The sequence below is a fragment of the Stenella coeruleoalba genome, assembly GCF_951394435.1.
Source record: "Stenella coeruleoalba genome assembly, chromosome: 15".
In the NCBI taxonomy this organism is placed as follows: domain Eukaryota; kingdom Metazoa; phylum Chordata; class Mammalia; order Artiodactyla; family Delphinidae; genus Stenella; species Stenella coeruleoalba.
This window is the reverse complement of record NC_137161.1, coordinates 83,894,661-83,902,350: the sequence shown is the minus strand read 5'-3', so window position 1 is coordinate 83,902,350 and position 7,690 is coordinate 83,894,661.

The following is a 7,690-nucleotide window of genomic DNA, read 5'->3' as shown; positions in this document are numbered from 1 at the left end:
AGTGTTGGGCGTGCGGCTTTCCCGTGAAGGCCGTCTTCACTCGAGTCCTTCACCTGTGCCACCACCTGCAAGCGCAGAGCCGCTTTCTCTTCCATCTCAGGCTGGGGCGAGTGTCCGTGCAGGGTTTGGGGGGGTCCTGACGTCTCACTGCTCTCCACTCAGTTTATCCAGCCCTCCTGTTATCAGCCTCACTCCTCATCCCCCCCACACTAGGTCCCTGGGTCCCCCAACCCCGAGCCCTCTCCTCTGCTCTGCTGCAGGAACTTACGCTCCCGTCCTGTTCGCTCGGCTCAGGCAATGCCCATCAGCACATCCTTGCTCTTCTAACATGGTGTGGACCTCTCTCTTCTGCTTTCAACTCTCTCCCCAGCCCCCACCCCGCCCCCGGCCGAAGGGAGAGGCACGTGGGATCCCTGTTCCCCGACCAGGGACCAAACCTGCGCCCCTTGCAGTGGAAGCATGGAGTCAACCACTGGACAACCAGAGAAGTTCCTGCTTTCAACTCTTTTTATGCTCCCTTTATCCTTGGGGTTTAAGCCTCTTTAAAAAATAATAAATTCCGTGTTGCAGGTTTTCAGGCCGAGTGGAGATAAGCCTGTCCCAGGCTGGTTGGTAGGTTGGGGGAGGTTAGCTGCTGCATCCCGCAGATTCTGCGTGCACCATTCTCTGGAGGTGGTGGGATGAAGTAAAAAGAGCAAAGATACCCAAGCTGACACATACACTTACTTATGCAGGAAGTGAACAGAACAGCAGATATGGGGGCTTGTGAAAGGGCAGGTCACACTGCTCTCCTCCCATCCGAAGTTTGTAATTCACTGAGAGACACACACAGAAGTCAGACACACAGACGTGAAAATATCAGCTTTATTAAGAATAACTCTGAATTGGAGGAGTGATCTAGATCTGGGGCCATGTGGGTTGCCCAATACTTTGCACCTGCCAGCCACTGGTGAACTGGAAAGCCACAGGTGTCTTCTGTGAAGGAAAGAAGGACCTAAGGACAGGTTGCCCCGGAGAGACCGGGTGGGGTCTGCTCAGCGTACTCAGCGCCTCCTCCAAACTCACAAATACTGTGAGTCCAGGTGAGCAGGGGGCGAAGAGGGTGGAGAGACCTTCTGTACTTCCTCAGAGGCGTGAAAATCCCTTTCTGGAAACACGAGGAGAGACAAATGTTGCCAATGGCATAAGATTTTTCCAGATCCCAATTTATATCCCAGTGGTGAGACCCATTTTCGGAAATAAAACAATAGAACAGGGGCTTCCCTGGTGGCGCAGTGTTTGAGAGTCCGCCTGCCGATGCAGGGGACACGGGTTTGTGCCCCGGTCCGGGAAGATCCCACATGCCGCGGAGCGGCTGGGCCCGTGAGCCATGGCCGCTGGGCCTGCACGTCCGGAGCCTGTGCTCCGCAACGGGAGAGGCCACAACAGTGAGAGGCCCGCGTACCGCAAAAAAAAAAACAAAACCCGAAACAATAGAATGCTTGGCATGTCCTCCTCAGATAACTGGGCATCACGCATGCCCAATATGGCCAATGGAAATTATGGATAGCATATAGTACCACCTTAGTGAAAAAAGGCATAGATAGCCGAAGCCACGACTACACTGAAGAGCTGCAGGCCACTGACCTGAAAGTCATTGATCGTGTGCAACAGTGAGCTCAGGGGGAAGAGGGAGTTGTCTTTTCTGAGAAGCAGAAGGTACACATCACAGTGGTGTCTTTAGATCAGCCAGAGTAGGATTATTTACACTGTGAAAATTGGCACACACTACCAGTCGGGGTTCCGTTCACTCAGAGAGCCAGCTGTTGACACTCAACATCACACCACTGCCTCGCTGCCCCTCAGCTTTACCAGCCTCGGGTACCACCTCCCCCCACAGGAAGCAGTTTCCCCACTCCTGACCAAACCCCAAACCTGCTTCCCCTTCCTCTTTTTCTAAAAAATTAATTAATTAATTAATTTACTTTTGGCTGCTTTGGGTCTTCGTTGCTGCGCACGGGCTTTCTCCAGTTGCGGCGAGCGGGGGCTACTCTTCATTGCAGTGCATGGGCTTCTCATTGCGGTGGCTTCTCTTGTTGCGGAGCACGGGCTCTAGGCGCGCGGGCTTCAGTAGTTGTGGCACACGGGCTGAGTAGTTATGGCACACAGGCTCAGTAGTTGTGGTGCACAGGCTTAGTTGCTCCGCGGCATGTGGGATCTTCCCGGACCAGGGCTCGAACCCGTGTCCTCTGCATTGGCAGGCGGATTCTTAACCACTGCGCCACCAGGGAAGTCCCTCCCCTTCCCCTTGAGAGCACACACACACACCCCCCCCCCAAGCAGGTTCTAGAACTCATCATCCAGGAAGAAGGGATTGCAAATCAGTCATCCATCAGCAGTCGACAGTAGTACCTGCTTCGCCCTCTGGAGGGACACCCGTGGCCTGGCCTCTGTGGGGAGTGGCTTGTGGATTCCTTCCCCCAGGCTCCACGCTGGGTGAGGTCCTCAGGGCTGGTGCCTCCAACCACAAACGAAGCTTCTGAGGTGCACTTGTCAGCAAATCTGAGTCTTGCAGCAGATTAAAGCCAGACTAGAAGAAAAGAGTATCTGTCGTGGATCTGCCTCTTCCTTACCCGTGCAAAATTAATATTTCATCTGAATCTCGTTTTTCCCCGAATTAAACATGACGCCTAACTCAACGGACTCAGCCCTGAATTCTACACCATGTGACACTCTGTCTTCAGTTGCTGGATCCTACTCTGTTGTATACTCACCAGAACAGCTCTGTGCGCGGCAACCTGGGGCTGAGGTTTCCTATGTGATTAAGCCATTGTTCTCACAATTATCTGCCTTAGACAGTGATTGATTTGGCTAATATCTCGTTTAAGATCTTTTCATCTATGTTCATGAAACATACTGGACTGAAAATTGTTCCTTTCTCAAAATTTAGTTCTTGGGGTTTTTTGCAACAAGGCTATTCTGGCTTCCAAACACAGGTTTCCTATTCTCTGGAATGTGTATAAAATTGCCATTAATATTTTACTAGTGATCAGAAGGATTTACTAATGAGGTCATCTGAGCCTTTCGATTTCTTGGTGGGAAAATTTTAAACTACAGATGAAATTCGTAAATTTTTACAAATTTAAAACTTTTTTAAACTTACAGTTTCAGTAAGTTGTATTTTCCAGAAAGCTGTGCATTTTATCAAATGTATTGGCACAGAATTTTCATATCTTCTTCTTGACTCTGGAATGATGTCTCACTTTATTCCTTTCCTGACGGGCTGAGGCGAGGACAGAGACAGGCGCTGCGGGCAGTGGAGGTTAGCACAAAGTCCAGGCACAGAGGATGGACCAGCCGCTGGACCCCCTCGTCTGTCTGGAGATTTGGGGCACATGCCCCAAAGATATAAAGGGTCCCAATACCAGGACCTGCGGTTACTCGCTGGGCATTCTGCCGGCAGAAGGAGCTGCCATTTGATTGGATGGTTCTGTCAGCCTGGGGTCCCAGAGACAACCTGAGTCACGCTTCAAAAGTCACACTTTTGAAGACGGGGGCAGGGCAACCATCACACCTTCTGGAAGCTTCCCTGCACCATTTGGGCCCCATTTCTTGCTGCCCAATATCTTTTGTTAGGCATGCTCACTCCAGGCCCCTGGTGCACCCACACCCCCACCAGCTGCACCCCTACCCTCGTGAGCCAGTTTATAATTACCAGTCACGCCCACCCATCTTGCCTTTTTATGCCAGCCCGGCTGTCTGCACGTCCTCCCTCTCTGGCCTCCAGCTCTGCCCCCTGCCCCTTTTCTTGATGCCCATACACCCATCCTGCCCCACCACCTGAAGACAGATGTCACGGTGGGCCATCTCCTCTGGCTTGGATGGAGTAGGGACCTCTCCAGAGCCGCAGCACAGGGACCTCTCCTTGGATGGAGTTGGGACCCTCAGAGCCGCAGCACAGCTGGACATGCCTGTGCTGCCGTAGGGCCCAGACAGCCCCACGGCCTGCGCCCAACATCGGACCCCAGAACACAGAACAGAGCTGACAAGGAATCTGTCATTTCTTTAACCTCAAAACTTAATTTTAGCAAGTGTCCTCCTTCGTGATGACCCACTGTGCATCAGAACCACACTGACCCCACGTTGTCAGCTCCATCTCGGGCCCGCGGTCCCCCCCGCCCCCCATCCCTGGCCTGAGCTTTAGCCCACTCACAAGGAATGCACCCCCGCCAGGTAAGCTCCATATGTACCCTTGCCTTCATCTGATATGAAAACTGGAAGAATGCCTTCTGCTGGCACAGATGGTTAATGGTCATGAGACCCCTAAGGGGGGGAAAACCCCATTTCCCGTCAGTGCCGCCGAGCATCTCCCCTGGTTGTCAGATTCTAATTTTAGCTTTGGCCCCTGTAAATCCCCCTGTACCCCTTTCAGCAGCACAGAGTTTAGCTGCAAATAAATGCCTCCGGATACTCGTCTGCCTGTAGGTAAGTTACCCACAACGCACTTCATAATTGTACTTTATGGGGTTGCCCGCTTTGTTTTCGGTCTTAAAGTTTCTTCTCAATTTGGGGGATATTATTCAATATTTGTGCTGCCCAACACCGATCTATGTGTGTTATCTTCAATTTTCAGCATTAGGACACTTATAAGGACTCAGCATTTTTAAACAGTCCCATATGATCATCATTTTAGGCGACTTTCAAGATGAGCCTGGGGCTGGAGCATCAGGGAGCGTGTCCCTCCAGACAGCACCCAGGGGACGCAGCTATGTGACCTCCATTCTCCACAACAAAATGTATTTGAGAATCAAATGAGAGCCACTCTTCTCTGGTAAGCCTCATGCAACAGAGCCCAGTTCCTGCCGCAGGAAATTCCAAAAGCGATTAGGTAAAAGTAAAGAAGTTGTTTTAGACAGCCACACATTGGAGACTGGCCCGAAAAGGAACCTCCATAGCTGGCTGTAAGAAAGAAATTTACTAAATGGAGCTGGGGGTGGGGTCTGGTGAGGGTACACGTCTGTCCCCTGCCCACCCCCAGCCCCTGCTCCTGAGCCTGGGAAGGGACAAGAAGTGGGTCTTGGGTGGGTGTTATTTGGGGTTGGGGAGGCTCCAGGTCACCCCGCCTGTAGCCTGGGATGCTCCTCACAGAGCCACAGGCCTGCCTCCCAGGCTCCGGGGCTGCACTGCCGTGGCAGCCACCTCATACCGCGGGAGGACAGCGGAAGTGAGTGATGTGCCTTGCGGTTGCCCGCAGCGCTGTTTCCTCCAGCTTGGGTAGCTGGGGAAGAACAAGTTGGCTCCAGGTGTTGCTGGAAGGGTGCGGCTCCCGAGCCGGCGCCCTGGTCCTCTGTGCTGTGCAGTTCCTGGACAGGCACTGAGCCCCAGGGCAGGTCCCCCCAGGGCTTGGAGCAGGTGGTGTGTGGGTCTCAGATGCCCCTCCAGACCTGTCCCCATATCCCCTCGACCCCCTCCATCTTCTGACCCTCAGGGCTGAACCAGTCTACCCCAACCCAATCCTGTCCCGTTCTTATCTGTCCCTGCCCCTCTGTCCCATCTCTTTTCTGTCCCATTATTTCCTTATTCCTGCCCCTCGTCTGTTCTGCTGTATCTCCCTGTCTCTGTCCCTCGGGCCCCCTCCCTATATCTCTCTCTCCCTTCCCGGTGTCCCTCTGGCTTCCTCTCTTGCTGTGTGCCTCTGCCCCTCTTCTCCGTCCTCCTCTCCCCAGCCCCCAACAAGAGGCTGCTTCGACCTTGCTGGAGGCTCTGCAGGCTGTCCTGGGCTTTGGCGTCTGGGATGGGAGCGGCAGTGGCGGTGGGGACACGGGCGCCCGGGAGCAGCAGCAGCGGGCACCACGTGGCCAGGCAGGCAGGGCAGCTGGGAGGGTGCGAGCTGTGGGTGGTCAGGGGCCCCGCCCTTTGTCCCCTCCATCCCCACCCTCGCCCCTGTACTCCCCTCTCTATCCCCTCCCCCTTCCACGTGCCCGGTGCCTCACACACAGGTCTGTCACTCTTCACCTGCCTGCAGGCCTGCCCACAGGCCTGCCGTGTCTTCCGGTCGCTGGCCTCTGGCCCCCCAAGGACTCTTAGATCCAAACAGTTCTCGCCTGAGGAGTGGCAGCTGCACCTTTTTGAGCCCAAGGCAAGCTCCACTGCTGACCGCACCCCTGGCCCGAGCCACGTCCTGTCCACTGTTACGCCCACCCCACCACTCTACAAAGGCCCTGCCCCCCAGGACAAAGCCACGCCCTATCACAGCAGGCCACGCCCCTAAGCCAGAGCCACACCTCTATTTGTTGAGCAGTCCTGCCCCAGAATGGAGCCCCCAACGCCCTTGTGTTTGGAGTTTTGGGGTTCTCCAGTGTTAGCATCCCACAGCCCTGCGCAGCTCTCTCCTGTTCACACTGCCCTGACTTCTAGCTCCTCAGCCTTCCTGAATTCTCAACTCGGGGAGGCCACCCAGCTCTGCTTCGGGTGCTCTTCCCTGCACTGTGGCCTCGGGGCCACTTTGTTTCTCCTCTCTCAGGGATCACAGTCCTGCCTGATGTCCAGTGTCAGAACGCCATGGTTTCATCTGTTTTGTCCGATTTTTCAGTTATGTAGTCAGGAGAGGAAATCTGCTTCCTGTTACTCCATCGTGGTTGAACATGGACGATGAGACACCTGCTTGCTATCTTTAGGGTGACTGCCTCTTTAGAGAAGCCTTCGAAAATGTATCTTTGATATTCTTAAATTTCACTTTAATGACATGGATATCTCAGTATCTTTCCTGTTTGGAGCTCCAACTGTTCTTTTAATTTGACAACATATTGGGTTTTTCACTTATATAAAATGATCACTCCCCTCCCTCCGTGTAGCTCCTCCCCTTCATTTGTGGGTGTCTTGCTGAAATCTCTACTTCTCACCTTTTCACATCACATTTTCTTTACTCTCTAAAGCCTTCTGCAAAAGCTCTTTGCTACACAGTGTCTCCCACTCATTAACCACTGGCTCATCTAATATACTGAATTTTTATTGTTGATACTAAGTATTTCCTTCTTTTGAACTGTTTACCTCCACATTGCTTTATCAATACACTTTTTTCTTTGAGGATATTTATTTAGCACAGGTGGTTCTGTTTGTCTTTCTTCTGTGGCTGAAGTCCTCAGGGTTGTTGTTTTTTTTTTTTTTTTTGCCAGAACTCACTTTCTCCTGGGAGTTCCTGCACTTTTGACCGGAGGAAAGGCCAGTCCTAGCCCCGCTTCTCAGTGTGAGTTTATGGAGGACACAGCTGCCTCAGCAGGAACACAGCCAAGCAGGGATGGACCACCTGAGCCTGTCAACCCCTCCCCGACATCGTGCTACAAAAGGACTCCACTTCTTTAAAATCATCACTAAAATATCAAACTTCTTCTGACACAGGTCTCAACACCCTATATTTGTTTCATCTACTCCCCCCACAGGATTGGGGGTTCAGTGCTGGCTTTCTCCTCCCACTGATCAATCAGTCAGGCAGATTCCCCTGGGCTAACGTGTGGAGAGAACATTTGTGAAGGTGCGCTCGGCAGATGCCATGATATTTGCACCAGTTTCTTCACTGTCCCGACTCCACATCTTCCTCCACTGAGCACAGCCATCCCTTCTTCCCTCGGAGGATTCCTGACACTGTTTCCACTCCATACCCTTTGCTCACAAGTCAGCATTCAATGGCAGTTCACCAATCCGGCAGGAACTA